The sequence below is a fragment of the Euprymna scolopes genome, chromosome 19 (genome assembly GCF_053919585.1).
Source record: "Euprymna scolopes isolate OS-2025 chromosome 19, ASM5391958v1, whole genome shotgun sequence".
Taxonomy (NCBI): Eukaryota; Metazoa; Mollusca; class Cephalopoda; order Sepiida; family Sepiolidae; genus Euprymna; species Euprymna scolopes.
In genome coordinates this window covers 95783474-95795546 of record NC_136500.1, presented here as the reverse complement: position 1 = coordinate 95795546, position 12073 = coordinate 95783474, and the positions used below count along the sequence as shown (strand labels likewise).

General features: G+C 34.6%; 1 pseudogene; it reads right to left on the bottom strand.

The window, feature by feature from the left end:
* Positions 1 to 1343: 1343 nt before the first annotated feature.
* Positions 1344 to 1460, bottom strand: LOC145240644 (5S ribosomal RNA; annotated as a pseudogene).
* Positions 1461 to 12073: the final 10613 nt, after the last annotated feature.

The following is a 12073-nucleotide window of genomic DNA, read 5'->3' as shown; positions in this document are numbered from 1 at the left end:
GCAGTATTCCATCCTTGGACGTACTTGGCTTTTATATAGATAGAGAATTGCATCAGTAGTGAGATATCTTCTGGAGCGGTAGAAGGATCCCACCATCTTTCCAGCGACCTTGGTAACAGACTTGATGTACATGTTCCATTTCAGATCAGGAGTAAAGGTCAAACCCAAAAGCTTGTCAAAACACGGGGCCTCTCCCAGACGAGAGCCATCCATCACAATTGATGCCAGATGGGGATAAGAGCGTTGATGATGTAAGGATAGGAGTTTGGTTTTGGATGCATTAAAGGTAACCAGCCACATCTTCCCCCACTGAACCACGCGTTCGAGATCAGAGGAGAGAGAATCAGAGAGAACTTTGTCATTTACAGCCTTTGATGTGTTGCTGTAGATGGTCGTGTCATCAGCATAGATGTCAACGAATGATTTAAGTATGTGTTTAGGGAGGTCATTGATGTAGATCAGGAAGAGAGTTGGGCCCAGGATTGACCCCTGAGGGACTCCAGCATTTATATTGCAGGCCTCCGATTTTTGTCCATCTATCACTACTCTTATGAGCCTATCGGAGAGAAATGATTTAATGATTGAGAAAACATTTCCAGTTATACCGTAGCTGGAAATCTTGTGAAGTAGACCCTTATGCCATACCTTGTTGAAGGCCTTTGATATGTCAAGAGCAATTGCCCTAGAAAGGAAGCCTTTGTAAAGAGATTCACTAATCCTGTGGGATATAACCGTCAGCACATCTGCGGTAGATCTTGCAGAGCGGAAACCATATTGTGTATCACTAAGAAGGTTATTCCTGCTGAGGTGGTTGACTATTTCTCTATTTAATATGGATTCCAGCAACTTACTCATAACACACAGGAGACTTATTGGTCTGTACTGAGAGGGAGATGACTTATCACCTGAATTCTTAAATACAGTGCAAACTGATGAGGTCTTCCAGGGAGTCGGAAAGCACTTCTCCTTAAGGCAGCGCTTAAATAGTTTCGTAAGTATGGAAGCAGGTTCTGGTTGAAGCTTTTTTAACACTATAATTGAGATGCCATCAGGGCCAGTTGCTTTACTGGAATCTAGGTTCTTGATTAGCTTGGCGACCTCATGCACGGATATTTGTATGTTACCTAGCTTGTTCTGTGTTATAGGAGGAAATATGGGGAGTTTATGGCCTTCGTCGCATAGGGTAGAATTAGCTGCAAAAGTCTTTTTCTGCCTGCACGTGAAATTTGTGTGGCAAAAGTTGCGCAATCTCCAACCACGCCTCTCCTGAGTCAACATTGTTGCATACCAGTGGCAAGTTGAGGTACAAGACAACTGGAAACAATGCCGAGATAAGCGGAGAGCACATACAGCGCCTAGAATTCCCAAATGGTCACCCATCTGGTATTAGCCAGGCTCAACGTTGCTTAACTTCGGTGATCTGATGAGAACCGATGTGTCAATGTGATTATGCCGTATATATATATATATATATATATATATATATATATATATATATATATATATATATATATATATATATATATATATATATATATATATATATATATATATATATATATATATATATCGAACAAGTAGTTAATAAAACATGTTAAAAAACACTTTGAAATAATATTATTGGAATTCATTCCCTTTTCCTTGTACCTACTTGTACGAATGGAAATTTAACTAACTTTCTTGGATTCTGCATTTTTGGATTTTACCGTCATTAGATACTTTACCTTTCAGCAGACCATCCATTCACATGAAATCACTTTTTTATTTACCCTATTCCCTCTGCTTCACTTTTTGTTTTCAAATAAGATCTATTACTTTCTTGTAGTTTCATCAAATACTTTTGCAAGCAAAATCCGATCCAGCATTTTGCTAAATCCTACCCTCTGATGAAAAGGAAAGTATTTCTATCCACTTATTTAGTGTTTTCTTTTTAAAATTAAATATGTTTTTAACTCTTTTTCAAAGTGTTTTTTAACATGTTTTATTAACTACTTGTTCTTATTATAAGCTCTATCTCCTATTTGGTTTTATCAAGCTTTTACATCTGGTTGAGATTACTTCATAAATATTAATTCTTTAACATTTATAATTTACTTTAAGTTTTGCCATCTTGGATCATTTTGGTAACCTTAACTGTAATTCTTATTTCATTATATATATAAGAGACGAATATTGGCTGAAGAGAGCTCGATAAGGATACCTTAAACGGGCCTTATTATCGGGCTTGAAACCGACGGTACCAATGACCTGTCTCAACTAACAACTTTCTGTACACAAAATATAAGTACGCTCTTAAAATTTGGATTTTCCTTTTAATTGAGCACTCTGCTGGAATTCTTTTTCCAAAAAAACTAATCATATATATATATATATATATATATATATATATATATATATGAGAGCGAGAGAGAGAGAGAGAGAGACAGAGAGAGAGAGAGACAGAGAGAGTGAGAGAGAAATATTCGAGTCCTTTGTAGTAGATCACCCAGCTGGCCAATCAAAAAGATAAATCTCCTGTCAATATACAAACATCTAAACTTACTGTCTAGGGGTCTTGTAACGGCTGGTGTTAGAATTCAAATTGAGTTACAATAAAGTATGACGTTTGGTTGAAAATCATTTTTGACTCTTAAGAATATAAGCAGTAAAAGAATTCACTAATTAAGAAATAAATGAATTGCATGAAGAGGTCATCTTGCAAATAAGAGAAATATATTTGACTCCTCAGCTTGATTAGATTTAATTAGTTTATTTCAGAAGTCTACTTACCAGATGCATATGTAGAATAATAAATAGATGACAGTTTGGCTGAAGTTCAAAGAATGTAATCTTTTTCTATCCTTAGTGCTAAAATAAGATATGACAAATACTGTTATTTTATTTTCTAATGCAGTCAGTTAAAATAGCTTTCAGTTACATGATAGTTAGGATCAAAAGATCCAATTCTAGAATATTTGGGATATTATTGATACACAGACTAAATTCACCTATGATAGGATTGGTGACAAGAATATGTCAGCCAGTTGATAACTTAAGAATGGGTCAAAGTCTTATCTGGTCCTTACTTCTCTAGATTGCATGAAGTATTCCGAAGTTATGCCATGGAAACGTTGTTAACTAAAAAAACAAAAAAACAAATAATAACTAATCAGGCGGAAATTTTGCATGGTGGTTACTGTTACCAAAGAGCATCAGATCTATACATCACATTTAGAAGGTAAAATTCTGGCAAAATTTCAACCTTGACAGAATTTTTCAAGGTCAAAGCCATATAAGATACTGGACTTCATTAGCTATAATATGAATCAAGTAGAAAGTTTCTACAATGAACAGAATTAAAGTTATTGTTAAAAGTGTGACTTTCACTTTTTCTGTGATATTGACCTTTGACCTATATATCCCAAAATTAAATCTACTCCCTTACCAGTTAGACCATAACCGATATTTTAACCATGTTTGGTAGCAATTAGTCAAGCGATGTGGACGCTAGACTGTACACAAACAAACATAATACCCAACTTGACTGAGAACATAACACCTTAGAAGATGAAATTCGATTTTTTTTCTAATCAGTTTAGATGTTAGCAACTAATACCTTTGTCTCCATACCGGGAACGTACACTTTGTAAAATAACCAATACATTATTTTTTTTTAATTACCAAAAATTATAGAATTATCCAATTTTAAAAAACATTTCAGCTTTTATGGTATGAACACCCTCCATCAAAATTACATTATACTTCATCAGTGTTTTGCACTAATATTAATATAATCATAGAACTATATCAACTTTCATATAACAATTATTATCATCATTTCTGTTGACCTAAAGAAAAATGACACCAACTGTTAACTTTGCTTTTTTTATGTTTTTCCTTCTTTTAATTTTTTACTTTTGATTATTGGAATTCTGCCAAACTTGTTAACGGAAGTGAAATGGTGAAAAATGCAATTGAAAGAGAACAATCATTGCTCACATCATAAACAATTTTGAACGATTTCATCTCGAAAACCGACTTTACATTTATGCTACTTAACTTTTTTTTTAAAAAGTTTGAGTAAAAGGAATTAAAAAAAAGTCTGAAACTGCAAAGTTTTGAAAAGAAAAAAAGAAAAAAAACGTATAAATCGACAAAGGAACTAAAAAAGAAAAAAGAAAGATAACGTCTAATTGTGAAAATAGAGGAGAGGTGGGATGCTATTGTTTGTGTGGTTGGTTTCCAGGCTAGGGTTATTCCCCTCAAAGAAGGAGGGGTCAGATTCCTAAATCTTATGATGCCTACAACATTTTGTTGGGAACGCTTGTACACTACATGGTTGAGAAATGAGACCAAATCTCATCCTCATTTGTCCTCAAACTACCCTATAGAGGGCAGACTTTAGCAGACACCACAGAAAAATGTTAGATGTTTGCTTTATGCTTCGCACATTTTACCTTTTAAAAAGAATAACTTGTGCATTTTTCTGTTGTATTTTGTATGTTTAATTTGATGGCTAAAATGTTGACACAATATTCATAGATGAAATGTCTTTGCCACTTACAACTTACAAAGAGTCTTTAATTTTCTGATATTTGTCCGTATTACCAACATAATACTTGGCGAATTTTAACAACCTCATCCACACAGGCACCGAGAATTTAATTTCTCTACCCATGCATTGCTAACCTTGATGAAATAGAATATCAAATGTTTTAATTCTTCAGTTCTAATTTTTGTTAATTTTCTCAAGTGAGCATATCACTGTATGGACGAGCAATTTTAAACAAAATGTAATCATTTTCAAATGATTATATCTACTTATATTACACACCCTTCCAAAGCAAAAACCATTCTTAACATGTGTCAATTCAATCTATGCGTTTATGTTGTTTCAAAATATAATTTGCATATGAAAGAAATAAAAAGGCTGAATTGTAAAGGAGAACGAATCAAGCGTTGGATAGCGAAGACAACACACCGGAAGTTAAGAAGTCATGCTAATAATCCGAATGTCGTGGGAGTACTTTTCTTTTTCTTTTTTTCCTTTTTATATTACAAGCTATTTCGACAGGAAAAGTAAAGTTGATGCAATCATGTTGAGAGTCGGACTATTTGAGTGTTAGAATCGTCATGTAACGAAAAAGTTTTAATTACGAAACAAGAGTTGAATTGTTTACAGCTAGCGTCACAATATATATATAATATATACAATATATATATATAATATACAATATATATATAATATATACAATATATATATATAATATATACAATATATATATAATATATACAATATATATATATAAGGGAAAATGATAGCTGAAATATGAGAGAATATAGTATTTTAAAATATGATGGATTATGAGAGATTTAGCAGGGATGAAAACGTAAAAATTATCCAACTAAATGTTAAGATGAAAACAAAAACTAATTTAGCTTCTTAACCGCACTTGCTCACTCTGACAACATAGGTTGATTGTTGAAAAAAAAAATAGCATTTAACTATCAAAACCCTCGAGAGTGAAAGGTTGTAATTCTTGACAAAATCATTTGTGACCTTAGCTCAGGTAAGAAATAAGAATAAAAAAAATTTGAATAAAACCAAAAGTTTAAATCCATGAGTATAGAAGAATTTGAGATGTTAATTCACTCCATCTGTTGTTGTTGTTGTTGTAGTAGTAGTAGTAGTAGTAGTAGTAGTAGTAGCTGTTCATTCAGTCATTTTGAATGAATAAGACGATTATTGTTGACATTCGTTTCCCCAATATCTTTCTAGTTAGAATTCTTTCTAGAAAGACATTGGGTACTTACACAAGGGGACCATATGAAGGTTGTCAACATCCCGAAATGAAAGTGTTTCTGTTGTTGATAATACTACTGCTGCCATTGATGATGATGATGATGATGATGATGATGATGATGATGATGATGATGATGATGATGATGATGTAGGAAAGGCTGTTGAGTTGACAAGTTCAAGGCTGCTGCTGGAAAGTGTGTAGCATAAAAGTTAGTGTCAAGTGTTGCTGTTGCCTGCTGATCACGATGCTGACAATGATGATGATGCCCGAATTTGAAGGCTATCACTCGATCATGAAGGTCTAAACTTTGCTTGAGCCCAAATCCTGAACATATTGCATTGTTCTGATTTGGGACACTTTATGTACTTGATTTACTTTGATTGACTGACGTGTAGATGCCCAGAGTGAGACAAAATTATGTTTATTTTTGTCACATGTGACGGATTTCTTGAGCTACACACTTCCAGTTCAGCATCACCTGGATATGACTGCAATTATTTCTACTTAAACCATGAAGTTCCCATTGGTTCTTTAAGTCTATAAAACTAAAATTCTGATTCTACTCACTGTTTTGGAAGATTAGCTAAGTAAAAAAAGTTAAATCGATGATGTTAAACTTTCTTATTTAAATTAGTTTAATTGTAACAATAAAAAACAATTAAGTGCATCTGAAAGAAAAAGTGTACAACTTGGCATCTAAATATATTTGTTCATATAAAAACTAAGATTTCCTGTAATGCAGCAGATAGAAACTCGGACTGTCAAAAAAAAAAAAAGAACGGTTATAAGAGCCTATCTTAGCATGACCAGTATGACAAACTCCAATAATATTTCTGTAACAACAAAAGAAAAAATCTTTTTATAAACAACGCTATTTATTTAAGTTACCCACACTATTGGGTATAGGTTGGTGGCAGTTGAGGCAGTGTGAAAGTTAAGGAAGTAATAATACTGTGAGAAAGTTTATCTTGGAGAAATACATTTTTGGTGAAAATAGTTTCTTGCGATGTCGGTGATGAAGGCAGGAGAAAAAGAGAGACATTCTTTTACGCTGGTTACAAGAAACACCCTGACTGTTGTCAGTAATTTCCGAAGAGGCTCAAAGTAGTCCTTCAAGGGTCAGTTAGTACGCTTTTGAAGTTGATTGGTTTGTGTTTGACCAAATCATCTGACAACGATTACTCTCCATGAGAAAAATAGTTTTTAGTGTTTAGTTTTGCTCATAACCTGAAGCTCTTGCTTGTCTAGACACACTGAAGAACTATAATGTAGCAAAACAATCTGTGGATGACTAAAATGATATATAGTAACAATAGAAATGAAGTCAGTTAAACATGGGGATGGTGGACCACCTACCCAGTGGAGGCACTCTCCCTCCTTTCTCTTTAACATTTCCAATTCTATACAAGTTAAATGCCTGTCTTCGTCAAGTATGTTAATATGATTTTCCTTCTTTGAGAGATTGCAAATTAAAAAATGTATTAATTATCTTCTTTATTCAATCTCCCTGATGGTAAATTAATAAACATATTTTTCAAGTCATTTAATCATATGTTGTTTATACATAAAATAACCAAGGACACAATCCAAATCATTAACCTTAATCTGTTATGTACGACTTGTAAATATGTCTCCATGTGCAGAACAGAGCTACTCTTTCCATCCCGACACTGGTGGACCATGGGGGTGGGGTGTTTTCAGATTTTATTTTTTATCAGAAAAATTGTACAGGATTGCCTTTAACAGTGTCAACATATTAAAAAGAAAACGTTACTGCACATGCACATGAATCTGGCTTATTAATAGATGAAATGTCTTTGCCATTTACAACTTTTTAGAGAGTCTTTAATCTTCTGATAAGTGACTGTATTACCAATTGGCGAATTTTAACAACCTCATCCACACAGACACCGAGAATTTAATTTCTCTACCCATGCATTGAAGGACTTAAAGTCAACTCAACTTTCACAACTGAAAATTACTATGTTGTTAAATTTTAAAATTTGTATTACTTATCCATCTAATATCTATTATATAAAGTAAAGTCAGTCTGTATCTGATACTTATCTTCCTACAAAATCAATATTTGATTTTGGTTCGTCAGTTTTTCTTGTCAGAAATTAAAAATCAAAATCAAATCATTAGGAAAAGCTAGCAAAGTGCAACAAGCTAAGACAGTTAGGAGATGTGTACTTTTATATACAATCTGAAGAAACGTCACTATCTCCTCTGGTAGGTCGTTCCATGGGGCAGAAACACGGACAGAAAATGTTGCCTTTCTTCAATAGAGATGAAATCACGTCATCTTTTGCTAAGTTTTTCAGAGACCACAACTTGGTGATGGTAGATTTAAATACCTGTTGATGATGTTGTATGCCAGAATCGCATCCTCTGCGGTTCAAGGATGAATATTAATCCAAATATCAGCAGCCATAATACATTAAGCATCGTCTTGAACTGTTTTGATGTCTGTTAGCTGATTATGGCTTCTACAGTTTCCTGAACAGAAAAAAAAACTTCTAACGATTAAACTGAAATCGTCTCAGGTACAGTTATAGTACTCAAAAATGTTGCAACTGGAACTAGCACCCATTTTTGCAAAGCTGTTCAATCGAGACCTAAAGAAGTAATCCCAACACCTTGGAAAGCCTCATTAGTTTGCCCAATATTTAAAAATAGTGGAGATCGGTCTTCTGCATCTCAGTCAGTACAGACTAATTAGTCTTTTGTGTGTTATGAGTAAGTTTCTTGAATCCATGTTAAATACAGAAATTGTTACCTCAGCAAAACCACCTACTCAGTGACAAGCAATATGGTTTCTGGTGGCAAGATTTACAGCTCATCTACTGACTGTAATTTCACATAGGATCAGTAAATTTATCAATAAGAGGAATAGCTTTTGACATATAAAAAGCATTTGATAGGGTTTGGCATAAAAGTCTATTTCACAAGATTTCTAGTTATGGAATATCTGAAAACGTCTTTTCAACTGTCAGAACTTTTCTCTCCGATAAATTTATACAAGTACTTGTCGATGGGCAAAAGTCTGAAACCCAAAGTATCAATGATGGCATGCCTCAGAGATCCATCCTGGACCCAATTTTTTCATTATCTTCATCACTGATCTCCCAAATTACATTCTAAGTTCATTCATCAGCATACATTAAGATGACACTACGATATATGGCAACACTTCAAAGGCCAACTACAACCAAGATCGATCTCTCTCCTCTGACCTTGAGTATGTGGTGCAATAGGGTAAAAACTGGCTGATTAATTTTAACACATTCAAAACCAAGCTTTTATCTTTTCACCATAAACGTTCTGATCCCCACTTGGCCCCAATTGATATGAATGGCTCCCGTCTAAAAGAGGCTTCCTGTTTGAACAAACTTCTGGGTCTGACCTTTACTTCTGACCTGAAATGGAAAACTTACATCAAATCTGCTGCCAAGGTCGCTGGAAAAATGGTTGTGCCATTTTATCACACAAGAAGGCATCTAACTCCCGATGCAATCCTCTACCTGTATAAGGGCCAGCTACATCATAAAACGGAGTACTGTTGCCATATCTAGGCAGGAGCTGCTCAGAGCACCTTACCCTGCCTTCACAAAGTTCAAAACCGTCTTCAAAACCTAGTAATGCCCTTTTTTCTTCCGTGCAACCTTTTTCACACAGAAATGTTATGAGCCTATATCTACTCTATCGTTATTTTCATGGCACATGCTTATCTGAGCTTCAATCTGTGGTCCCCCCTTCCCAAACTTTCACAAAAAACATTCTAGCAACAACGACTATCAATAGTTTCTCACACTCATTATCCGTGTCTAAATCTAAATTCAAATTCCATGAACAAAACTTCTTTCCTAGAACTGCCCGGTGGAACTTTGTTCTGCTAACCTGCTTTCTAACTGACTACAATATGGTCATCTTCATGTCCAATATAAACAAGTTCTTGTTGACTTTCCCCCTAAATAATCCATTTCTTCCCCATTTCCACCACTAACTATTAATACACTTTTGTCTCAATGATTACAATACACTCATTATCCCTTATCCTCGAATGGATTTCAGGCTTTAATAAGTGGTGACTTCCATGTAAAGCTTCTCTGAGTTTGCATTACTTATCTAATTTAGTATCGTTGCAACATGTCTTAAGAACAATAAGATGTAATTCGATCTTATAACTTTCATAAAATACTTTGTCTGGGTCAGAAGTATTTTCAAATGGTCATCATCTTTAAAACAAGTGATGCAATACCATATTCGTTCATACAAAGTTACTTTCCTTTTATTGGAACAAAAAATATTTTTGAAAAAAAAACAAGGGCATAGTTTACAAGAAAAGAATAGTAAAAATGTGAGTAGAAGGCACAGCTCGTAAAATATATAATCCATTAAATAAATAATGAAAATCATAAATTCACCGGATCCCAGATTTTGATGATGTTTCTTTGTGCACATGAATGTGTGTGTGTGTGTGTGAAGTCACGCGGTAAGCACTATTTATACCATGCAATCTGGTACTAGCTGCTACTCAATTGCATTGTAAATAACTAAACTTTTTTCATCAGACTTTACCAAATTTTCGCCACCTTAACTAGTGAGGAGTACAGCTAGTCACCTCACAAGATAAGAAAAAATATGGACAAAGAGCGGATTGACCCACTAGAATATAAAATATGAACACCTATGACAAGGAACGATAGAAGAGTTGTTAGAATATGTGGACCTTCAGTGGCACTCTAAATGATTTTTGTGTACATCTGCCTTGATGAAACTACTAAAAACACTTTTTGCAGAAGAAGCTTAGTACTTCCTATAGACATTATTCTAAAGCAATAAGATAAATATATATATATAAGATACTAGTGGGGGGGACTTTGCTCGGTTGTAAAATATGCTTAAATATGATATTTTTATTTGTCCCGATTTTGTATATATTATTACAGAAGTTGTGATTTCAAAAGTAAAAAAAAAAGTATTTGGGTGCCATCAGCTAAAATCAAAATGGAATACAAAACTGTAGCATTCAAAGCTGCTGACGTTACCACTATACCAACATAACGCGCATATGAACTGATTAAAATGAACTAAGATAAATGTACAAAATGTATAACAATTTTTCCAGTTTTTAACCATTTTTGACCCCATAAAAACTATTTTCACCGGCTAAAAACCCATAAAAGAATGGTCTATAAAAAATCCAATCATTTGAGGCCACTAGCACCACTCTGCGACTTTTAGTTTCGGAAGAGATAGAGTTTGAAAATATGGAGACAGATAGACAGACATATAGCCTTTTATATATTAGACTAGTTGTACAGAGTGAAACGATAAAATTGTAATCCTAGAAAAGACGACATGATTCCATTTCCATTTGATGAAAACCAGTTTTCTTTTTATATTGAAGATCATCTACTAGTTGGCCAGTTGTTTACAAATCCCAAAAAGCAATATGAGTTTTCTATCATGTCTGAAAGTGACACAATGTTCAACGAGCAAGATCGGAGATGCACCGCTGTACAACTCATGCTCTCTACAGATCCAAGTTATGACAACAGAACCATTGCCAGTTATGACAACAGAACCATTGCCAGCACCCTCAAAATACATAGTTGGATTGCCACAAATAACAGGGACGTGCCCAGGATGATAAAAACAAAGTTTCTGGCCACAGTTATGGCTTTTAGTGTGGTTTCAAATGAGGGCCACATCATGCCACCTCAAAAGTCAACACCAAAGTGTACCTGGATGTGCTGAAGAGTGTGGTGATCCTCTGGTGCAATCAGGTGGCCGCTGGCAGACCCTAGGTGTGGCAGCAGAACTCAGCACTACCTCATATGTCCAAAGAGACTCAGACTTGGTTTCAGAAGAAGTGCTACGACTTTATACCCTCTCACTGCCCCCCCCCTTTTTCCCCCGATCTGAACCCGCTGGACTACTTCACAACATGACCTCCCACAACATCAAAGCCAGCTTGATTGCCACTATCCACTGAGTATTCACCAAGCCCCCGATGGCGTTTGTGAAAAAGGCATGCTCCCAGTTCTGGACTCATATTGAGGTGGTGATTGAGTCTGAAAGTGGCTACATTGAATAGATGTCAGCTCTACTACATAATCAAATTACCTGAATTAATGTCTTCAATAAAAGGTTAAAAATAAAGCTGTAGTGTTGTTTTCTTTAGGGCGACAAATTTATCGTTTCACCTTGTGCTTATGCAATATTACCCACTGACTTGTTTATCAACAAAAATGGAAATTTTATTTCATAATCAAATTTTAAAA